This window comes from Myzus persicae, unplaced genomic scaffold, assembly GCF_001856785.1.
Source record: "Myzus persicae strain clone G006 unplaced genomic scaffold, MPER_G0061.0, whole genome shotgun sequence".
Lineage (NCBI taxonomy): Eukaryota > Metazoa > Arthropoda > Insecta > Hemiptera > Aphididae > Myzus > Myzus persicae.
This window is the reverse complement of record NW_019100947.1, coordinates 314,136-340,253: the sequence shown is the minus strand read 5'-3', so window position 1 is coordinate 340,253 and position 26,118 is coordinate 314,136. Positions and strand designations below refer to the sequence as shown.

Genomic DNA, 26,118 nt, shown 5'->3' with positions numbered 1-26,118 from the left:
AATTAATTTCATACCAAAAAGTATCAAAACCAAATTATTGGCATGCATTATTTATTAAAATCGTGTTACGATTTTCTTTAAAAATTAACACATTGGAAAATTATTCCAAAATGAGAAGTAGGTATTTTAATTACATAGTCTGTACGGCTAATGAAAATACATTTAAAATTTTACCTAACAGCTTTAAATAGATATTGATAGAATATGTAATATTATGTTTTGTCTGGAATTATAGCAACAATTGTACACTAATACTCATAATCACCATTATTATACATATTAAATAATAGTACTGGCTACTACGATAACATCTATAATGTTATACGTATCAAGCCATCAAACTCTCATTATAAAAAGAACCCGTCAACTGAATAAGATTCGTGTGAATACATTTAATAATCATATTAAATAAAATCGGCCTACAATATATATTAATTTATTAATTAGAAATCAATTAGAATTTCGTGTTTAGAGCCATTAAATTATACCTAGTACACATTTTTACAAATAAAAGGACGTCGTATTCGCGTATCTATATCATCAATATTATTGAGGAGAATATAAACTGTGCTAGAACAAATGTTATTTTTCCATATTTATTTTATAACGAATAATATTAGTTTGAAATTTTAATTTAAATAAGTACTTCTAACTCATCATGAAAAAATATGAAGAAAAAACTTCATTTTCTCCTTTAGGTATAAATTCGATAGTAGTAACTTGCACTAACATTTATTTTAAATACATTGTAATCAAAATCAGGTACATAGATTTGTTATGTCATGCGTATGCATAACACATGAGACAACGGCGTCCTCGTAAAATAATTATATATATATATTGAAGGTTCATAATTCGTGCAAACTGCAAAATAAAATATAATAGGTATATTATTTGTCCAGGGGAATTAGGTAGTTATTAAAATGTATTGAATTCAGTATTATAAAGTTGAAGAAAACTATGTTTACGAGAGCAATATATTTTAGTTGATTGATTTCATGAATTTATTGAATTTATCTAACACTTACAAAAAATTTAAGTTTTATATGATAGTAAAATTGTATTAAATAATAATCACAAAATTTCATATGACATTTTATTAAACTCAAGAAGTTCTGGGCATTAAGAATATTAAATAATACAAAAGTAATTTATTAATAATATATTGTTTGTATTAAGACTTTGGTCGTTGGTATATAAATAAAAACGAAATACAAAAATATTACACAGGTAAATGAAATCAAATATTAAGTCACATGTTTTTGATTCAACATACGTATTGTCACTTACAGTTCACAACGCATAAGCACACAAAATTATACTCGTAATTTATACCAATAAACGTGGTCAGGATCAAATGACAAATTTAACCTGACAAACATCTGAGATAAAAGTAAAACCTCGAGTAAAACCAACGATAAAAAAACGGTATTTGAGTTTTGAATAGGCATATTAATTTATTCGAATTGAATGCCTCTAAAATTATACTTAATAATTAAGGAAGTCAAATAATAAAATGCAAGAAAAATGCATTATTATTTACTTACGAAAACATTAATAATTCGCGTAAGATAAAAATATTATAACCATTTTTAATCAAAAATATTATTTTAAATATTATTACTATATTCATGTATTTGTACAATAAGTACTATAAAATTTTTTTTTTCAGTATCATTAATTTTAGTAAACTGAAGAATTGAACTATGAACTTGAATAATTGAGTTATAATTTAGTATTCATTATTATTATAAGTATATAATATATCACTACCCAAAGGTGTTTAATAATTTTAAATATTTTGTTTTATTTAGGTATAACAAATATAGCTATTATCTATAGTATTAGTAAATAAAATTACTTTATTATAGTATACTAATTTACTATAATATTATACATACACTGAATTAATAATAATTTTTGTGTTGATATTAAATAAAAATTATGTTACGTTATTTAATACAGACAAGGGAACATTTTCATTACATTTGTAGGATGATTATTACTGTTAAGATTACACTTACAAATAGAGCATAGGTAATTAATAAAACCGTTGCCAGAACAAAATAATATCATATTCAGCAATAAAATCTAAAATTGAACAAAACTGTTATGATATGTGGTTTAGTGAAAACGTAAAGTTCAATAAGACAATTATTAGTATCGATGGCCTATATATTTAAATAAAAACAAACAAACAAAATAAATATATAATTGTACATTTATCTTATGCAAATTTTATGCGTAGAATAATTTGATCATTTGCCAACACGGGTACGGGAAAATGATACGATATTAAATTTGAGATAATATTCTAGTGTATAATATAAGCATATAAGAAATTTGTTGAACACATTTTTATTTTGTCAGGTCGGGTTTGGTAGTAATCTAGACGAAAGGAACCGCAGATAAAAATATTATCATATTTATAGCTATATACAGGGATGAGTGGTCGAAATCCATTGGGACTGAAGTATTTTAAACGCACATTAATCAGTGATCACTAAACTGGTGGCAGTTTTGTATTTTATAATCTGGAAATTTAATTTGTTTTCATAAATCATTTTGTACAACAGACGCTGATAATAATATTTCGAGTTAACTACTGATGTTCATTCAAAGTTCATTAGATAAAAACGTTAATAAATCATTGGTTTGATTTGCTGACAATACTCATTATATTACAGTGTCCCCGTATGGTTAAAAATAATTCTTATCTATGAAACCCTTGAGAAAATAAATTATAAGTTTTAATTGTTTACTATATTATAACTCTTGGTTAATTTATAATCGTATTTGAAAAAAAAAAATATTAAAATTATACCTAAAGAAGTACCGACATTAATTAATGTTGTAATTTACAAAATTATCATAATAATAATAATAATATGTATTGCATATAGGAAACAATAATTTTTTTTTAATTGTAAATAAATATATAAACATTTGATGTAATGATTTATTTATCATAACGATACAAGTAAAAAAACCATAAATGATTGTCTTACGTTACGGTTCTTATTGCTGAAGAATAATTAATTTTCATCCTTCGGAAAACGTCCGATACATGAATATAATATATATATATGAATTATTATAGGTAGATCTATCATTTGATAAATAAAATAAGTATATCTAATATAATATAATTTATGAACATTTTTCAATTTCCTCGTTCTATACTATAGTGAAGTACAATAACTGTTTGGAATAGTGTAGATTCTAAGAACAATGTGAAATATAAAAGAAAAAAGAAAAAAACCACGAGTTCATCAGAGTAATATACCAAACAAATTTTATATAAAATATAACAAATAACATTATTTGGATTCAAACACGTTTTGGTTAGTTAAAACAATGTCTTTGTGTAATAAATATTATTATGCGTTAGTTATACAAGACATTTACGGTGGTGTTGTAGTAATACCTTTACGTCTTGTAAGTAGGTACCAAAAATAAAAATTGTTTTCCCCCAAAAACGTTCAACTTGAAATATTGTCTTCTAAAAAAAATCTACAATCCGTATTCGGTCTTTTCTTTTAATTCAACCTTGTTCTATGTTTATAGCACCTACTAAATCAAATACAACTATTAAATCCATTTGTGAGGACATAATTCATCAATTAATGTACAATGGGAAAGGGCACGTTTGGGATTTGTTATTAATTTATTTAATAATTCACCTTCAAATAAATTGCATTTTTTTTAAAACATCACGGCAGCATGATAATCAAATTCTGAGGTGATAATAAACGAATAATTCGTTACGATTAATGTAGGTACATAATAATATAATGATTAGTGCGGTTATGTTAGAATAAATTAAAATATTTATATAAATATAGGTAATACCCTAATTTCTATATTGTTTGTATCGCAAGTTTTTAACAATTTATTTCAACTTTAGGAACTTAAATTGCTTAAATGTACCAATACCATTATATACAGTTTATGGTAATTCGGTGGTGGAAAGGATTTGCAACACACACGATTTTAAAGATTGATTTTCTGGGGAAGAATTATTTGCGGTGACGTAAGCTATAATAGTGGTATACTGGTTTTCTGTCGCGTAGACACAACGCATGTCGGATATTATATACAGTAGTAATATTTAAGTACATATTATTATTGGTATCATCATCATTATCAATACCATCATATAGAAGTACTTTTCGATTCCGTAACTGTTAATATTTACGGAACAGTCGACACGAAAACAAAAAGAGATTACGTTTCCGTATAATAGGTAATGTGTAAGTTCCGCAAGTATTCAAGTGTAACTGGTAGTAAATTATCGGTACTCGTCATCACGCGTTCGGCGGTCTACAGGGTGATATATTTTTCATAAGACCGGGCCGTCGAACTGCATAATATGTATCGCATGCAGGTATGCGAGGTTTTTCACTTTGGGCGGTGACGAAAAAAAAACTGTACGGGGGCCCCCGAGAGAGAATAAAAATACGGACGATAACGCCTCTTCGACCGCAATTGTTCGTATGCGTGTGTTTGTATATATATATATATTATGATATATAAATATAATAAATATACATTACAGGTATACAATACGATATATTACAATGTTCTCAGCACACGCGTTTGTATAGAAGAGTTTACTGCGGCGGGCGCATACACGATTGGTCGTGCTCGCGGGAACCCGGGTGTACCGTTAAACGCGCGGTCGCTGCGGTGTCCTCCGATAGGCCCTTCGACCGTTCGGTTTTATATTGGCAGGTTACAGGTAGGTAGGTACCTGTGCGATGTTATCGTGTGTGTGTGTATGTGTGTGTGTGTGTGTGTGTGTGTGTGTCTGCGCGCGCGCGAGTGTTACTGTGTTATATTGTTTTCGTAATACAGTCACGTCTTTCGGATAATGACGAAACAATAATACGAAAAAAAAAATACGTAAAAAGATAATAATAATAATAATAATAATAACGACAAGAAAAAAAACCTAGAAGATAAACAATAATAAACAATTTGAAAAATCCCATGTAGACGTGAAAAAATACAAAATAAATCAAGGGAGGGAATACGAGTGTGCGTATATATAATTTGTGGCGAAATGCATTCCGCACAGTGTTGCCATTTTCCCTTAGTGCGCCGCCCCTCCAGACCACTAGCCCCCTCCCCACCCCCCGTGGCGCGGTACCCCTCTACCACAGTGGGATGAAATAAAATGTAATAATCGCATTTCCAAAGCCGAAGCGGAGAATTGGGCGCGCGCCTATTGCAACAATATTTATATCATACAAATATATAATAATAATAAAAAGTGCAATAATAACATTCAGACGTTTTTCTGTTGCCCCACGTGCACAATAGTATTATAATATTATGCGTAAAATTAAAAACATACACACTCAAAGATAACAATATAGGCGCAAATTATAAGAATAATAATAATGAATAATGATGTCATGCGAGCCGCCCGGTGGATGAGCTTGCACGGGCGGCAAAAGGGGTTAGATGAAGAAGAGTCAACGACCCCGAGAGACTTACGTTTATTATTATACACGCGCGGTTAATCCATATATCCGGTGCAGCGAGAGTGTGTGCCGAGAGGAGATCTGAACGAAGTGCGAACCGATTTCACGCGACGAACGACGACGACGAACAGTTGCACACGCGTAAGCAGACGATACTGAGCGACGATGTTGTGTCGGCGTCGGTGGACGGAGTAATATTCGTTTTCGGAAAAATCGCGTCCCGAACCACAGAGAGAGTGAATGGGAGGGGGTGAGGGAGAGATACAGAGATAAACGGAAAATCTAAAATGGTAGAAAAAAAAAAATGCCGAGCCGATTTTCTCGCGTTTTTCTTCCACTGTACCGTACGCGCGCGCAGTGGGGTTGCGGTCAGGTGGCGGCCATGACTGCTGCTGCTGCTGCTTGCTGCTGTCGTCGTCGGCGGCGGCGACGGGTTCTCGGCGGGTACGACGAGTACAACTGCGCGCGGCGCTCGACGAGCAGAGTGGAGTGGCGCGCGCGCCGCCACGTTGAGAGCGTTTAGCCCCCGCGCGCTGGCACCACCACTGTCCACCGCTACACTGCATAATACGTATACACATATAATATTTACGCGCCGAGTGAGCGCGCGCGTGTGTGTGTCTATGCACGCCGGCTATGGGCTTGGCACCGCGGAGGGGGGCGCGGCTCGGGGGGGAAGGGTGCGGCGGCGGCGGCGTCCCCCACCCCGTGCAGCGACGCCGGGAGCGTCGACGAGGGGAACGTCTGCTTTGTGAGCGCCCGAGCTCTCCGCGGGGCCCGCGAACGAGTTAACAACGTCAAATGACTCCGATGGCGAAATGGGCACACGTGTTACCCTCGCGCGCACAACTCGCTATATAGCTCGCTCGTACGCACGCACGCGCACGAGCGACGACGGACGGACAGCCCGCCGCCCGCCCGCGACTGCAACTGCCGCCCGAGTGTAGGCACATTAACGGAACGATTTCATACATATAATATATTATACGTGTGCGTGTTACGAGAGAGAGGAGGTCGAACTAACCATCATAGCATCATCATCACCGCATATTGCACACGTAGGGAAAATCGTCATCATAATACCATAAACATAATAATATATTACGATAATTATTATACCGTCAGCTGGCCGACTTATATCATCACCAATAACATGCACCCTTTTTTCCGGTATACAATTCGAAAATCTAGGACATTCCTAGATTAACATGATATTATGATGGTGTAGAAACCACCTACCTGAAATGTTATTTTATGTCCCACGAAGGTTTTCTAAACGAAATGCGCGCTGCAGTTAAGTTGGTCGTCTTCAAATTGTCGCCCCACCACATAATCTATCGTTTTTCCGTTATACTGGTCGCAGTATATAATATATATATACGTCCGTTGTAAAATCCCATTCCACTGATTCCAAGATACAGTAATATACTTATATAGGAAGGTATACGTAAGTAATTAGTATTATATAGTATAAAGTAATCACAACAATATTATGATTATTATATATTATGAAATATAATGTATACGCATACAACTACATATACAAGTCACAACGGCGGTCGGCGAATGAGCACGCAAACATCACGGAAAATACATTTTTGCTGAAACCCAAGAATATGTTGTACTACTACATCTACAACCCACACATATATGTATATTCTGCCACAAATCGTACTGAGCCGATGAGTTTTTTCTTCAGTGTAACCTATACCTTTCGGTACAATAATACACTTATAAGCTACAGCTTCAAAACCGAAAACTGTAACCAAAGTTTATAATATATTTGATATCAATACCTACAACAGGAAACTTTGTAAATTGTATTAAATTATGTCTTATTTGAGTCATGTGCCTAAACATTAGTATCTATACTACTTATAAGGTATTTTGTAAAATACTTATTATAAAGATATTTAAACGGTTAAAATGATTTAAGGATAAATAAATACTAAATAGTGGACTTAAAATGTTAATCTATCTTTTTAATCATGCACACATGTATTACACATTATATTATGTAGGTTGAAAACTAACACATTTCTTCCCCTTGCGTACAGTAAATATGATGGTAAGTATAAACAGTTATATTTCACATACATCACACAGTAGGTGGTATAAAAACATATGTACTATAAGTTAATAAATTTAAATGTATAAACATTTGATGTAACAATTTTAAATATTTAATTCCTGGATTGATCCTAGTCTTAATAAGTAATAATTCGGTACATATCAATACTTGGCATTTCTTAGGTATGATAAAATCTTAAATTTATATAGATATTTCAATAAATAATTTAGTCCCATATTTTATATAATTATTTTTTAATTAGTTCCTACCTAAATATAATGTATATTTTGAATTAATAAAATGTTATGAAAAATTGAAAAAGTAGGCATAAGCTTATAAAAATTAATTTCAAGTTTTTCAGCATTTCAAACATTTTTTACTTTGAACCTTCTTTTTATGAACTTTTAACATAAGTACAAGTTTAACTTGGTAACCGATGTTAAATTAATTTGAATCATATTTAAGTATGTATATAATATATACATTTCGAAAAATGTAAAAGATTGAAATTTTAATATTTAAAATAATAATAATAATAATAATTGCATTATAATATTGAGTGATTATAAAGTATTTTGTTAAATAATATCTTTAAAGTTAAGACACCTTAATAATGTAATATTATTTTTAAACGATATCATAACCTAATTATAATTTGTATTTATATGTTTATAATCTATTTTATAAGTATAAATAAATCAATCAAATAGCTACAATACATAATAAATAAATATTATACAATTTGAATTTAGGTAAAAATACGGTTTTTTTTCAAATAAGGCAATAAAAAATTAATACATTTTAGTTATTTTAAAATAAACTAAACGAGACACGATAATAAGTTTTTCATCATTAGAACGTTAAGATGTTTTCTTACACTTAATATAAAAATTATAATCAAAGATTTTTAAAGGATACAAGGTCGTACAAATATATTACATAGAAATGTTGAGGATGATTTCTTTCGTATCTTTCAAGTGCGTTAAAACAATTCAAGTTGTTTATTAACTTTTTGAATAATTTTCTAAGTGGTTAATTTGTCGATTGTCTCAAGTCAAATGATATAATATACAACAAAGCTTAAATGTATAATATTATTTTACGGATAAACTGGATACAACTTAATGCATGGCTAAACACTGAAAATACATATTTGTTGAAACGTTTAAAGAATGAATGGAAAAAAAAATAAATAGGTACTCTGAGCTCAATGAAAAGCGAAATAAATCGAATATATGTGAATACAAATACTGCAGCTTATGTATTGTAACATAAAACTGCCCTCGGCAAAATCAATAGAATACGCCACGAACTGTGGTTGGCCGATCCCTATTTATTTTTTTTGGGTAGGAATGTTTTCATACGACATTTTCGCGGTACCCTTTAACACCCTTGCATCGACCCTAACCGACAAAATGGCCGAGCCCCGTTTTACCTGATCCACCAATGGATGTTCGTTAGGCAGACCTTCTATGCGCAAGAACTTCGCTAATAGAAATATATATTTATATCTGTTTGTATTATTTAATTGAAATCATCAGTGTACATTTATATGTACCTACCTATAACTATATATTATAATATGTTCAGCTATTTCACATAACATCCGTTTGTTTATAAACGTACCCATTGAACTAAACATGTTTATTGCATTATATAAAGTAAGACGATTTCAAAATTTCAGTAATTATATCAATACATTTATATCAATAATATTTTATCATTTATCGAATTATATAATATTGTTTTAATCAGTTTTCATAAACTAGTGGTACCAGCGAAATAAAAACGTTAAAATAACATTAATTGTTTACTTATTGAAACATCAAGTCAATAATGATATAGACAACTATGTATAATATTATTATCTAATAAAACGAATAGGAAAAATATTTAAACCCTAGTGATTTTAAATCACTGGAACATTATTGACCTTAATAGGTATAGTAACATTAAAAATTAGTTTTAATAGCTACATTTACTATAAACAGTGTTTCATAAACGCAATATTATAATTATAACCATTTATATACATATATATTTTTCTATTTATTATTTAATATTGGCTATAATTAAGTATAATATCAATGATAATTTAAAAATATATACCTGGGTATCATAAATTATGACATATTTTTTTTAATAAAGTAATCAACACTATCACTCATTATATTTTAAATAATTTATGTAAAACAAGTATGTACATAATATATATTATTGATATCATTATGATTCATAAGAAATATTATATTTATTATATCTTTCAAAAGATATTTGCAAAACAAACAAAACCAAATATTTGTGATTAAAATATTTACTTGAAATTGTAATCATTGAAGGGCCATTTAATAGTTATATATTGTATAACTACACGTATGTACAGAACATTACTATATATAGGTATAAGTTAGCGTCTCATTATATGGAATATTTTTTATACATTTTAAGAAACAACATAAATAAAAAAAATTAACACTATAAAGTTGTTAGTACCTAATAGTTAAGTTAACGTTTCATAACTAAGAGAGCTTCATTAATTGAAAAGGTATTGCTTGTTTCTTCGTATGTAATAAAAAATTATAACAGAGTCTTCTAACACATAATTTGTTCCATATGTAATTTACAAACAATAAATATTATATTTTGTATACATTTTTACAGTTTAAATATAACTGAAGAACTGTTGAAAGTTTCACTATTTAACCAGTTGCAATTGAATGTGCCTAACGATTACGAGTACCGGTAATGACCCTTTAGGCTCGGGCAAAGAACAAGCGTGTGTGACCTAAATAGTAAATGCACATAAACATAATATAACCACTATAATAGGCATCACTCATCACACTTCGGGATGAAACGAAGAACAAAATCAAAATGAATTAAAATGTGATAACGATAACAAAGCGTAACAATACAACAATTCGAATGTAAGTAGATTGTAGATATAAAAATAAATAAGAAAATAAGTAATATATGGATGTTTGGAGCACTGGGGTGGGGGTATCCTTAAATATGAAGGTAATTTGACCAGATTTTTGAATTACCAAAAATGGTCAAGATTTTGTTAAAAACGAGTGGCTAGCCTATATTTATATTATCACCGTTTTCTTGAAAATATCTAAAGTTATATTTTAAAATTTACAACTCTAAAGTAAATTATTTTGTATTATCAATATAATACCATACATAATTTTTTTAATGACTTCAAATGACCCACAGAATATATCTCCAAAGCCAAAAACAAAAATAACATTCTGCAATATAGCTAAAAGCCTTAGAATCATACAGTAAAACAACAGGACGTGGATTGCAGATTATAGAAAAAGGGGTGTAGCTAGTTAATTAGTTGTTGATCATCTTTAACGTAAGCCAATGTACTTACACTATTATTATTATTAAATTTGATTGTGACAGGAGTTCTTTGCCGATTAATAGGTCTAATATTATACAATATATACTACACTGCAGTAGTGTGCGAAAGAATGATTTTAGGATTTATAAAATCACATTATAAAAAAAATTGTGATTCAATATCATCGAAATATGATATGATAAAACGTAAAAATTGGAAATTCTTAATAACATATAAACTACCAGTAAAACACTAAAACCTACATAAGAAGTCATTGGAATAAAGTTAAGTCCGTGTAATATTATTTATTCAAACAAGATTTTGGAGATTTTAAATTGATTTATTTCTATACAAATGTACACACGCATCACGATTTACACAAGATTAACACAGGGAAACGAAAAATACAGTGGCTCACACTGTATACTTGTAGACTATAGGTAGTAACTAATATTTTACAATACATTTTTATGAAATATGGTTAGTTATAAAATGATTTAATAATTTGAGGAATCTTAGAATTAAAATAAAATATTTGATACTATTTAAGTACCTACTACTTAGCGTAGTTTCAATAAGAATAACTAAAAACAAATTTAAAATTATTTTAATAAATCGACAAAAAATACAAGACAGTGAATTGAAAATTGAAATAGCTCTTATTATATTAAGTTAATTTTAATATTGCAGCCAAAGTTAAGTCAATATAACTTTAAAAAATTGACTTACCTAAATATGGAATCAATAACAGATGTTGCTATAAATAATAAAAACTCTTAATAAGCTTGGGTGTTTTAAATTAAAAATTGTAAATGTTTTAATAAATATGTATTTAGGTACCTATACTAACTAATCAAAATAGTTCAGATTCAATGCAACGTAATCCGGCAGAAAAATTTAGAGTTAGCTGAAAACATCACTATACTACAACATATAACCACCCGATATACCTCTGTAGTTATTTTACATTTTAGTATAATACATGAAACTGGGGTTTATTGGTTTAAAATAATTAATGAATTTCAAAAAAATAATAACTTCAATTTGAACCATATTTAAATTATATTATAACCTTAGCTTGTTAATTGAAATTAAGAGAATTAACTAGTCCAAACATCTATAAAATACGGTGTTTAAATGTTCAATAAAAACAAAAAAAATATTACGTAACATAAGAAAATTCGTAAGTAAAATATACTAAATAAACTATATATTATTACTATTACTATAACTAGTACTATAGCCTATGGTAGGTTACCTACCGATTGAAAATGTACACACAATAATTATTGTGATAATATATTACAATTTGTTTTATTAATTGCGCTTTCTATATGAAAATATTTAAATGGGTGTAAAGTGTTTGGTATATATATAATTATTATATCATAAATAAAATAATTCATCCATTTTTCTTTGTCATATTAAATCAAGAAATCTACAGTTGTTAGCTCAAGTACAGTAGTTTACAGTTACAAGTACAAGTTGGAAGTTTCCTTTTTTTTGAAAATGGTTACCAAGCTGTTAGTTAAACGTCTTTATAATGCCTTAAATGGTATAAATGGCCTTCTATACTTTCTTAATTGTGGAGACAAATTACGAATATACAGTTAATGTAATCGTGCAAAGGGAGAATTTTAATCATATTCTAAGAAAAGGTCTAAAATAAATAAGCTATTTATTAATAATTGTTTATATACCAAAATGAGTTAATAATTGAGGTATTTAAACAAACCAAATCATTATTGAGATATACACATCAAGTGATACATTAAAACATTGTTTTCTTTTGATAGTATACAGCAGTGATCAAAAGTAACATTACAATTCAAGAAGGTAATAATTAAAACTATGATTAAATTTAACCTATACAATTTTAAAATTATCATAATAAAAATGTTACCTCTTAATTGATTCACAACAAAATATTTAAAACTTATATAATTTTCAAAAACATTTTAGTTAAAATAAAAATATATCATCGCCACCAATCTGAAATATCTAAAATAATCTAAATCTAATAATCTTGAGATACGTTATTTTATTTTAGTACGTATATTACATAGTTATTTAAAAAAAACTAATTAAAAGATTATATTGTATTGAACAGATTTTCAAATTTGGTATCTACCACTTTTCTTAAATAAATAAATATACGTTTTTCCGTTATAGGTAAATAAACTAGAGGAATTAAACTAATATTGTAAAATTATAACACAAAAATAAATTGTGACATGTTTTAATTTAGTTACCTACCCTAGAAATCATTTAGAGAAACATAGAATCAATCTTTATGTATAATTTACGATTGAATTAAATACTAACTAGCGAAGGAATAGTATAGGTAGATACATAAGAATTAATAATAATATAATGTGTGTCAATATATGATTTAAACTATGATTTAGAAGCAAAATTATAAAAAAGTATTTAACTATGTATATTGATGTATTATCATAATATACATAGGTAAACTAAGTAATTCAAATGGATTTGAACTCGAAAAATTAATAATAGGCATAATGATATACCAAATAAGTTTAAATCAAATATGTTAACATAAATAATGGTCAACTTGTCAGGATAAAAAATGTCAATATGTAGTATTGTATAATAGATAAATGAAAATGTTACTATACGTGTGTCTTATAGAAGTCTAAAATATGAAACACTTACAGAAAAATTATTCTTTGACACTATGGTTTATAATCTCTGAAGACCACGTGAATTATTAAATTTTATATTAATTTGTATATGAAAATCTCTAAAAATCATCAAAAGTTGATTGTTTTTAAAACAACAAATTTTAGCTGGTATACACAAAGGCAACATTTAAAAACTTTTAATTTTAATTTTCAAGTAATGGTTTTAACGTGCCTTATACAGAATATATTTTCATATTAGAATTCTCAACTCAACAATTTGTAATCAGTCTCAGAGACTATGTATACAAAGTAAATTTTTTGAGGCTTATCAGTATAATACGTACAACATTCCGCATAACCTGCGTACGCAGTGAAATGGTAATATGCAATTTTAGAGCGAAATGTATTGTTGCAATATACGGTTTGCCGGAATAATTCGAGGCGTGTTCATACGTCTATCGAAAATAGGATTATACTACCTATATGTTACATTGTATGTTTTTTTTTAGAGTTAAAATGCGTAAAAAAATTAAGACTACCGGGTGAAAAAAACGCACAACACCCAGAAAAACACAAACATATAAGTATAAATGAGGCAATGTGTCATTTTCACAATAACGTCAACTGGGCGAGGCATATGAAATAATATACACAGAAGAAACGTGATGAAAACCGTCGTCGGGGTGATCATGAAGGCAAAGCAAAACACGACGTCCAAGGTCGCGCGCCAGTACGCAGCGGATCACGATAATATTATTATTATTATTGTTATAATATGTGCCTGTCCCGGCGAAGGCGGCACGTGGCTCGTGTGTACGGGGAAAAACACAAAATGAAAACTTCGCATACACTATATAGGCGAATTGCGCGCAGAAGCGGTGGCGGCGGCGGCGGCGAGGTTGTTTTCTTTGCTACATGGCCGTCGTCGCTACGTGGTGGGTGGGGTCTCACGTATTGCAACAGGGTGGAAAAAAATCCGCCTTGCAACATACGCCAAGATGAGCCGCACACAGTAAACCCACCGACGCGCCGCGCCGCCGCGGCAACAGTGTGCGCGCCGCGAGGCCAACAAGTGGGTGCATCGTAACGCGCGGACGACAGCGTTCACACACTCACACACGCGCGCGCCCCGCTCTCGCTCCCACACTCACGCACGTACCCCACCCCTCTCTACCGCAACCTATTCACAACTTTCAAGCTCTCTGGCCTTCACGCGGTACGGACATTTGTAAACGCGCGCACATAATACAGCGCGCCTTTACATTATAATAATATTAATATATTATACGTTTATCTTCCGTATGGTGCAGAATATCTACATTTCGTTTTTTAAAGTCATTCCTAAGTGCACCGTGTGCTTCAGGTACGACCACGATTTCATCACGCAGAGAAAACGGGGAGAGAACCAAAAAATAAAACCACTTCTCGAAAGATTTTGTACTCATGGCATGTACAACAGACCGGCACACGATTATGCAAATACGAAAATACGTTCAAACCCTTTTTTATTATCTCTCCGCTCTTCTTCTTCTCTCACCGAAAATATCCTAAATAGTTTTGAGGTCACGCTGTGGTCGGACGCCGACTACTTACGACGACGAGGCGGACGGAGGACGGGTGTGGTAGCGCGGGGTGGGGCGGGTTATTACACGGGCTGCAACGGTGGTATCGGCGTGCGGACGAGTGGGTGGGCGGGCGGGAGCGAAGGAGACGGAACGACACCGAGTGAGAGAGCGCTGGTGGCGACACGTGGAACCGAGTTCGGCCTTCCCGTAGCGGACCGCGCGCGATGTACGCGCAACGCGTCCTTAACTCCGACCCCTTCACCCGCGCCGCACCATCGTCGGTACCCGATGCACAGCCAACAGCACGGCACCACCACTACCACCACCCCTGGCCGAGCGCGCGGGTGGGCGGCGGCGGCGCGGGCGCGGCGCGCATTTACACACACACACGCACAAACATATACTTGCACGTTGAACACACACGAAACTCACACGCGCGCGCCCGTACGCATGGGGTGGGGGACGCGCTGGCAACAATGCGTAACAGATCGGCCAGCGTACGAATCAAGGTCACCACACCGCCCTATTCAGCTTTATATACAGGGTGTTTTCATCGTGTCACAAACCGTTCGACAAGAACGCAGTCCTCTATACACCTACCGAAAATTATTAGTAGGCATTCGTTTTTTTCCATACGCGTCATTGATTTGTATCGTATCAGTTATTAATTTTTTTTATGCTATTACCTACATCATATTCATTATTATCAGTTCATGCGTTCGTCAAGACTCTAATCCGCTGTATTTACTTAACTATTATATTATATTTAATTCAATAACGATTTTAATGATAACATTTTGTAATAGGGGTATCTAATAGTCAACGATCCGGATTTTCATCATAGGGCGTGTATCCAAAAGTAATGTTTATGACTTAACGATTCAACACTTGTGGAAAAAAAATACATTGCCCTGTAATTTAATATTATCACATAAATCTCTAGTTACTGATATTTAATACCCAAGAATACGATTAAAAATTCAAAAAAAAACACTGATTAAATTAATTCAATGTAAGAAATCAAATTTAAATGAAAAAATAAATATATTCAATACTATGTTGTTCGTTTAGGGTGAAAAAAAATTATCATGATAAAATATTTGTACACAGGGAAAAGTAAATACAGTTTTAAACCTAACTTAAGGGAAATATAAAATATTTCAAAAATGAAATATTCCATACATAGACGGTTTTTATAGAATTCATTTACCAGGTATAATAAGTATTTAATCACAAAAACTAGAAGTTAATATAATATATCAGTACACAATTGAATATTGAAGCACACGCAGTAAAAACCATCGTCATTAAAAAAACTGCCGACACCATTGAATTCTATACAATAGTGGTTCAAAACGTTCTATAAATTCAAAGGTATTCAATAAAATGTACAGCAATAGTGGTCGACGGTTGTCATAAAGAGTATTTTTAGTTTTTAAACGACCCCTATCAAGTATGTAGGGAATAGGGATGAATAAACTCCAGCCTCCGGGTATTAATAAAACCACCCTCATATTTTTTTTAACTATTAGCAGCTCAATTAAGCATTTCTTAGGTACTTTAAGACTACTGTATATATAATATACCTATAACTTTACCCATTAAATAAACTTCATAAGAAACTAATATAATTAGAAATCGGCTGGGTAAATAATTTTAGAACCTAACCCAATTGAAATTATATAATTTAAATCTGAGATTTTTATGTAAAACAACATGTAATAAATACACACCAAACACTGCTATACGCTTCTAGGAAAATGAAAATGAAACACATTCAATAAAAATATATGTTTATGCAATATACAGTGTATTTAATACAGATGTCATTTAGTGCAATAAAATGCGTTGGACGAAGTTTCCCTTAAAGTGATACGGCAATTCCAAAAACGAATGAACAGTTTAGAATTTTCGTTTTAAAATATTTTAGAAACTGTACGCCTCCGTCATACGGATATGTGTGTTATGTGTTTAGTGGAATGAGGACGTTGACCCGGGCAGCGCAGCCGAAACGTGAGAGGTAATGATGGTTGTATTTCTGTTGATTTATTTAATCAAATCTTTCCACTAATGCATATGTATTCACGTATGTTATGCGTACAAAAATTAAAAAATATCTACCCTTTTTTCAAAAAAATAATAACAATGACAAACGGTAGATGTTTTGTACCATACTGTATAATGAGTACTGCTAGTTTTCCACTGCTGTTTTTTCTCTCGCTCGTTCTCACGACGTGAAGGGGGCACACTAGCTATGTTTCAGTGCTACCACTGGCGTGATTTGTGACTTTCGGGGTCGAAGACCCGGATTATGAGCACAAACACTGTGATATGACGGTTGAGTAATTTCAGTTGTGTGATAAATGTTTAGAGATAACTGTAAATCTGTATAAAACCACGGAATATTTATATTATTTTCATTATACTATGTTCTTTCTTCCGTTCAGTTTATTATTATTATAACACCTACTTAACTACTAACATGGACGCATTATTGCGAGCAAGGGGAAATGATAATGTTTTCCCAACTTAAAAACAAAATGTGGCGGGATGCCAACCCGCGGGGCACACATAGAGGAAGATGGTTAAATGCATGCGCACACCAGCATATTATTTTAACAACGAATGCAATTATAGCGCACAGAAGGGTGTGGTGCCCCTTAACAAAATGTAGTGGCCTCTCGCACACTATAGGGGGGAGTGGGCGTTTGGCACTAAAAATGAAACAATATTCTCCTACCCGTATATGAGCATCGTCGTGATTATTATATACACGGACGCGGGCTTCCTAAGTTTGCCCTCACAATATTACAACTGAAAAAACTCCTTCGAGTAAGCTTTCACTAGGCAATTCACATCAATTAAATCTCATTGTACGCTTTTTGAAATGTGAATAACGCTTGAAACATTACGTATATACAGATGACAAAAACTTCCCATTAAGTTTTTTTAACTATGTACGATAGAATTGTATATTTTGTTTATTTCAACTATACGCAAGGTGTACTTAAAACTTTTAAAGAGGTACTACCATCTTACATACAAGTAGAAAAAAATTGCCTATTATGTAAAATAGCACGTACGTGACTAATGAATAACACACGTAACAGGTGGAGAGAAAAAAATTCTAGCGCGTGCAATAGTGGTTCGTGTTTTTACTATTTTAGATGTGTGTATAAATGCATCGTTTATACATAGGTAGATAGACGTATGTTCGTTAGAAACAACTCAGAGTAACATTTGTATAGGTGTAATATATATGCTATAAATGTAACTATTTTGAATTTTCTAAGTGTTTTTTTTTCATTTGAAAGTGAAATTATAATAATTTGTTAGCCGACATACTTGTTTTATTCAAAAAATTGTACTAACATAACTTAAAAATGCAAGTTACAAATAAGTTACTACCCAGTAAAATGAGCGTACCTATTGTTCAAAAAAAAAAACATGATTTATAATTTTTGCTATATAGTCATATAGGTTCCTAGTATTTTCAATTTAAAATAAAATACAAATTTATGGTTAGGTACTTTATAATATACATATGAAACTACGAGAGTACGATTAATAATACTCATGAAAGTTTCTTCAAGACGACCTATGGCTTTTTAGAGAATAAAACAAATGAAAAACGATAATGTTTTGTTTATAATATACGATCACCCATAACAAAAAAATAATTCAGTAACAACATATTATAATATTATGAACGCGACAAGCAGCAAGTGGTATTGTGTGGTTTGGCATGTGGGCTATCCCCGTATGGTATCTCCCATAGTCCCATCCAATACACGAGGCGTTTAGAAAAAAAAAAGAAAGAAAGAAAGAAAGAAAGAATAACTTTATATTATTTATAGGGTGAATGACCCATGCATTGGAAACGGGGTTGGTTCGTATCAGGGCATTCACCCTTCGCCGTTGTTGGTTCGGTGCGGCCAGTAATTACAAGTGCCTCTGCGTGCGTGCGTATATTTATGTGTGTGTGAGTGAGTGAATGTATGGGTTTGTATGTATGTGTGTGCCGTATACGAGCGTGGCGCGCTAGTGTATGTGTGACGTGTATATATATATATATATATATACTGACGACAGAGTGTGTGTGCGTGTGTACCTGTTGAGCGAGCATCACTTCACCGTGAACTTCACACACACACTCACACACAGAGATATACATATACAAAACAACCTGCATATGGTCGTCACCGTAAAACCTACTTTCCCCTCAAAACCTATAATGCCGGTGTGCGCCAGTGTGTGGTGTTGTGTTGTGTTGCAGCGATGAGGTAGAAAAATAAAAAATAATAATAATAAAAAAAAGAAAACACCACAAAAAATCGTTGAGAAACATACACGAGAAAAAAACACGAAAATTATTCTCGTATAGGTATAGTGTATACCTACTGTAGGTATAGTGTATACGCCTACGACGTTTCAGAAACGAATATTTCTGTTAATTATCAAAACAACCGATTGAAATGCAAATTTTCTGTCGTTTTGGTAAGGATAGTGCGAACAAAAAAATAATTTATAAAGAATAGTATAATATTATATACGCAATGGCAGAAAACATTTATAACTAATTTATGAGATTTAAATGAAACACATTATACAAGTGTACTGTTAAAGGCAACGTTAACCTATAAATATAGTTTATTATACGAATTATAAGCAGTATAGCAATATGATTTGGAGGAAATATAAACGACATACCTAATATAACGATAAAAGCCAACCGAATATATATTACAATTATTTTAATTCTGTAATTTCGTAAATTTGAATTCGTAGTGACTGTGGGTTCTCGAGCGTTAAATTAAAATGTTTAGGCATAGCGATTTACATATACAAAATATTCACCCCAATCGTCGTTTCCTGCCCAGGGTCAGCCTTTGTGCATGAACAGTTTTTTTTAAAAAAAAACCAGGAAGATTTTTAGGGCACAAATAAACGAGAAAACAACAGGTGTAAAATGACCCTATAAACAATGAAACGCGGGATGATTCCGCCGACATGGAACAATATGCCGGTTAAGGGCCAGCGCCCCCCATTATAATAATATTTATAAATATATGTGTATATTATTCAAAAGAGGGGTCTTTAACCCCATGAACAACCACCCTTGTCCGGCACAAACAGGTGCCTGGAAACCTGTTCCCACGTTACACACGGTTCCCATCATTCTCGCCGGGGGTTTTTTTAGACGCAATTACATGTATTCAAATTAGAGAGTTAGTGATTTAATTCGTTTGGACAAAAGCCAAAATTCGAATAATAATTAACAGTAGTAGTGGATAGAAAAAAAATAAAATCTTAACGGTTATAAACCGTGTTAATCGAGAAACGAATGAGATGTACATGTACAAGAAAAAAGAATAAGTATGATGACTGATGAGTTTATTGATAAAACAAATTTAAAAAAATCATACAAATTAATCAGGAAATTACTATAGTTTGATTACAAAACAATAAAATATTGGACGGTAACTCGCATATTTAGCAATTAGTAGTAACTAGTATTTACATAATTATAGCCGATTTTTATTTTAGTAGGTTCAGTTATGTCTTTAATTATAATACATTAATTTCAATAATATTCAAGTATAATTCAAAAATTATATCATACTATACTATACTAGTTATCCATTCAAGTTGTCAACTCTCATTAATTTGAAAAGTTATAACTTTTTTGAATGATAAAAAGATTTTGATTTATATTCCTAATCAGAGTATTTCTGAGTTCTTACTTGGATATGAATAAAAATTAAATTATATAAAAAGAAGCTTTTACATTTTCAAAAAGTTAAAACTTCTAAATAATAAGTGTAGGTAGGATCTTAAATGGATCACCGCGTATATACATATATAACATACTTCATTAAATTGTTTTTAAATTCTATTTTGATGAAGTTCAATAACCTGGATAGTTAATATCCATAAAATAGGTTATGTTGATAAAATTTAACTATGTTTTTCTATTTGAAAAGTATGGATATAATACCTAAATACAATTATTTGTTATTGGTATCTTTACTATCTAACAATGGACAATTAAATTTTTCTAGTGTAAATAGAACCAGTTAATTTTAATAAGAAATGACTACGTAACATAATTTAAAATCTAAAAGTTATAAAAATTAACATTTAGGTATTTAGTTTGATATAAATTAATTTAAAGGTTCTTTATTTTTATTTTTTTAATCAATAGGAATTCAGTATATTATTGTTAAAACACAAAATTTAATAGAGATTAAATATTTTTAAAATACATAGTTTAGTCATACGTCTAAAATTGTACCTAATCATCTATAGACATAGTTTTTCCTCGGGTTGTAGAGATATTATAAGTATAAATGTTATTGTAATTTAAAAACTGAACATGATCATATTCTTATACACCGACCTTTATTTATATTATTATCAGTTTGGACATGTTATAAAATATTACACTTTTATCAGATATAATAGTTTAAACGTTTAGGCAATATAAAATATACATACAGAGATAAAGATAAATATAGAGATAAAGATAAGTATAAATACATATTGAACTAATGAAAGATCATAAAATATATTTGTATGAAAATGAATATGGTTCCAAATTATCAACGAATAATAAAATAGTAAATCATAAACTTAATAGATAAAGATTATTATCGAAATTGTAAATAAATATAATAAAAATAATATTAAACTATACATACATAATGACTTAGATTACTGGTAAGATAATTTTTGATTTGAATATTTTACTACAAATGGAATTACTAGATACACTCAAGTGCATATTTTTTGAACACTAAATTGTTGCAATATAGTTAGTTAATTAAAATACGTGTTCCTATAATCATATTTGATGATAAAGGAGTAACATAGTAAATTTAATAAATTGGTCTTGTTATTTATCACAACGCAGAGGTTTTCGAACACATGTAAGTAACAGATCTAGATACTATAGGGAGATAAGAAGTTATGCATTTCAATTTCAGCCTGCACCGTTTGAATATCAGTAATATCACCAAGCTGTACGGCACGCAACGTGGTGATGTTAAAAAACGTGCTACGTAAATGTCGAATTTCGAAAAGCTTTTATTAAAAACTACAATACTGTACTATATAATATAATAATATTATGATTGGTTGGGAATAGAACAAAATAAAGAAAAACATACGACGTATGTGCAATTAAATCGCGTTTATCGCGACTACGTTTCACCGAACGATTACACTACTATACTAGCGTGTATCCCCGGCGGCGTTCGGAGTTATTACGACGATCGTAAAACGTATTTACCGTCGCTCGCGGTTACAACGATCGTCGCAGCTTCCCTAGAAAAGCGGCGGCCGGCCGATTGGAAACGGAAACCGTAGTACAACAATATTACAACAACAACGTTTGTCGTCGCTGTCGAAGGGTTACCACTACAGACGGCTCGGGGCACACGTCTCCTCCGGGCGAGCGTCGTTGTTTTTTCGTCCTCGTCTTTAATAATATCATAGTGAACAAGCCGCTGCTGCTCTACACTGTGGTCCGGTCACCGAAGCCGATATGGCAACGCGGCGAACTGTAGAACTGTACACGCCGCCCCGGCCTCTCCCCTATAATAGCGCTGTGTGCATGATAGTAAAAATATTATAGTCACGGACTATAATATTTTATAATATTCTTATTATTATATACATAATAATATTATAGCGCGAGGTTGTGCTGCACGCGCCACGCGCGCGCACACACACAAGCGCGCGCGCGCGGCCGCGTAATATTCAACAATAATAATAGTTGTGCACTTTGACCAGTTGCCCTATCGGGGAACGAACGAGCGAAGCGCGCAGTGTATATTTAATAAGCCTGCCGTAGTGCCGTTGCTGGCCGTGTTCGACGTGCTTCACACGCGTTTAACGCGGCGGCGGCGGCGGCGATATCATCATCACCACCACCGCCGCCATAGTCGTCATCCAGTCGACGCATAATAATTACACTATTATTATTATTATTATTATTATACAGGGCGAACACTGCGGCCGAAAATAATATATACATGTGGTTATACAACAACGCCCCACAAGTATTTAACGATACATAATATTAAAGTGGCTGGTGGAGTGTCGTCATCGGGGTTCAGGCGGTTGTCGTCGTTATCTTCGTATATTAGTTAGGTTTTCTGCGATAAAAAAAATAGGACACGCGGCGTTTTCGCCAGAGACTAACCACCCCACCTGCTAGCAAGACTCACACGACAGAGGTTTTTTACGAATTTTTTCAGAGCACACGAACACTTCCCCGCGATGTCAACAATACATTCTGATTGTATGAGACAAAACATTTTGACGGACCGTAATCTCCTGTCCGGTGCACTGCGTCGTATAGACACACGATATTTTAAATTCCGTTCCGAGGACTCGAGACACGGCACGAATTATATTATTTTCTATCTCCCCATGAGTCACGCAGCCCGCTTATCATTCCCGGTACCGAGTCGTTCTATTAATTTTCGATTACCTCACCACCATAATCAAACGAGAAAAAAAAACCCGAAATGGCGAGTATAAGGACTGTCAAAATTAACAACAAAAAGCGTGCAGTGTAGTTACACACTTTGCATACTACATAATATTATGGTGTATAACATTCGGTGTTGGGCTTGTGGTCTCTCTGACTCCCCTCTCGCTAACGAGCGTCTGCTATTGTTTTTCCCCTAACCGCTTATAGGAAGTTAATCATAATAATAATGTTCGTTTCATAGTCCGTTTGATAAATATTTAACTATCGAACATTAATAAATAATAATATACAGGCGTCGTGGAACCGCTAAGGGTATAGTAACTTATATTGTATTATAATATTAGTCTCTAATAGTTAGTGTGAACGTTAATATTTTTTTAAGTGTTGTCAACTTAATATACAAAAGAATTCGTTAAGTGATGTACCTATTAATTATTATTATGTACACACGTTGAAGGGCTGCGGCGTCGTTAACCGCGACGACGACACATTCCGACGACGTACTTGTGTCCTCCGGGTGGGGTGGGGGGGGGGGAGGTTTCAGGGTTGTGTCGAAGCCACAAAACAATAAACGCGGTAAGAATAGTATTATTAATTAATCCAAATATGCACACGTCGTCCACGCACAAGTATACGTGAACCGAGACGTGGTCGTTAGCGCGACGATCACAAAAACAGCACAAGCAAGGAGGAGAAATGCGAGCTAACGACCGCCGCTAATGTGCCGAGGTGTGTTGGTCTTCAGCCGTACAAAACTAATAATATTAAACGACGACGAAGGACGCGCGCGAATCGAGAAAGAAAGACGCATGTAGAGATGAAGTAGAGAGTGAATTTCGAAAACATAAAAATATTGTTGTAATATATTATATTATATTATATACGTTTCGTTCCCTTGGCCTTTTGGCAATCGTCGGCAGTATTTATAAATACATTTTTACCGACGGGGTAGAGCGACGGCGCCCGGTCGGTGTTGTGTGCCGCCCGATAAGTTCTGTCGACACGTGCAGCAACAGCAGCGGCGGCGGCTGCGGGTGCGTTTACACGTACGACCGGCGTCCGGTCCGGTCAACGTACCGGACGGGATGGACGATGCGAGTGTGTACCTACCTATAGAGCCTACCACCTACCTACCTACCCATCTTCCGCGGCGGTGGCCGCCGCGGATCGAGTTTGTGTCAAGGGCAACACGCGCCGGCACAACCGACCAGAGAACAGGACTGCTCCTGAGCGGTGGACCCCTCCGCCGCTGCAAGTGTCCTGGTGGTCGCGCACAGGTCGGTCACACACGCGCATGTCACGACAAGCGCGTGCGATGGCGCGGCGTTTGTCTTATCGAAACCGGGGGTTAATCACCCGGAGGAAACGCACACTTCCGCTAAAAATAACCATCGAAACCCCGTTCGACTCTCCGCCAACCCCCCGACGACGAGCGGACGTCGTTATCAACCATCCAAAATCCATGTACCCGTTTAAAAATATATTTTTATACCCAATTAAAATGACAACAATGACCCTATACCGTATACCCTCCACAATATTATTAAACAGCACTCAGATAGTATAGGTGAATAAAATAATATCAGTCATCAAATATTATACCTAATTTATAATAATAAAATCGGCAGTACAGGGTTCACCGTTCACGTATTTTACTGGTACGTAATTATTCGAATGTGTAAAAAAATACATTTATATATACATATATATATATATATATATATATATATATATATATATCATACAATGTCGTTTCGGATAAATAGAGATAACAATTTGAACGACGACAGTCAACAAGTCACTACTCACGCAAAGCGGGAACGGACAATCAATAATTATAATTTATAGGTAGTAATCAATTAATATGCAAACACATTATTAAAAACATAGGTAATATTACGATACGTTTGCTCTGCGGTTGCACGTACAAATCGATCAGAGACAAGTACTCTGGGGAGGGTTACCGTTTGGAAAAACAAAAATAATTTTCAACTTACCAAAAGTGAGGGGACGCTCCGGACTTTGACTTGCATTCCATTTCCTCGTCCGTGAATTGTTTCGACAGCCGTAGGTGATGATGTGCTTTGTAATTGATCGCCGTCAACCGCAGTATATTGTTTTTACGTCGTCGCGATACACAGATTTATAGGTTTTATTTAAGTGGAGTGTGGATTATAGTTGTTGCAGTGGTTATACGAAATTAATTAAGTGACGATACAACGGCAAAGAAACAAAACGAAAAGAGATAGAGTGAAATAGAAAAAAAGGAGAATAAATGAAGAAGCAATTCTGTGTGCGACTCCGGCGGGATGATGGGTATTCGTGCAGCGAGTGCGCACGTCTGTCGGCGTAGCGAAAATGAACTTTCAACAGTTGGTGGCGGGTCTGTGTTTCAAACCGACGGAAGTGGTTGCGGCAGTCGACCGGACTGCTATCTGCCGGCCGTTCATCCACGCGCCCTACGGTCATACGATTACGAGCTACGGTTATCACTTA

The 26,118-nt window shown here is 33.1% G+C and overlaps 1 protein-coding gene across 2 annotated transcripts in view; it reads right to left on the bottom strand.

Annotated features, from left to right (window-relative positions):
* Window positions 1-25,953, bottom strand: part of LOC111026969 (protein tramtrack, alpha isoform-like) — a 36,549-nt gene extending 10,596 nt beyond the window's left edge. Inside the window, exon 1 of one of the 2 annotated variants that reach the window (XM_022305162.1) lies at window positions 25,620-25,953. The gene's annotated coding sequence lies outside the window, so the exon portion shown is untranslated. Of the gene's footprint in view, window positions 1-5,502; window positions 5,944-25,619 lie in introns of those variants that run through there. The other variant, XM_022305161.1, reaches the window with a different exon arrangement.
* Between the last annotated feature and the right edge of the window lie 165 nt (window positions 25,954-26,118).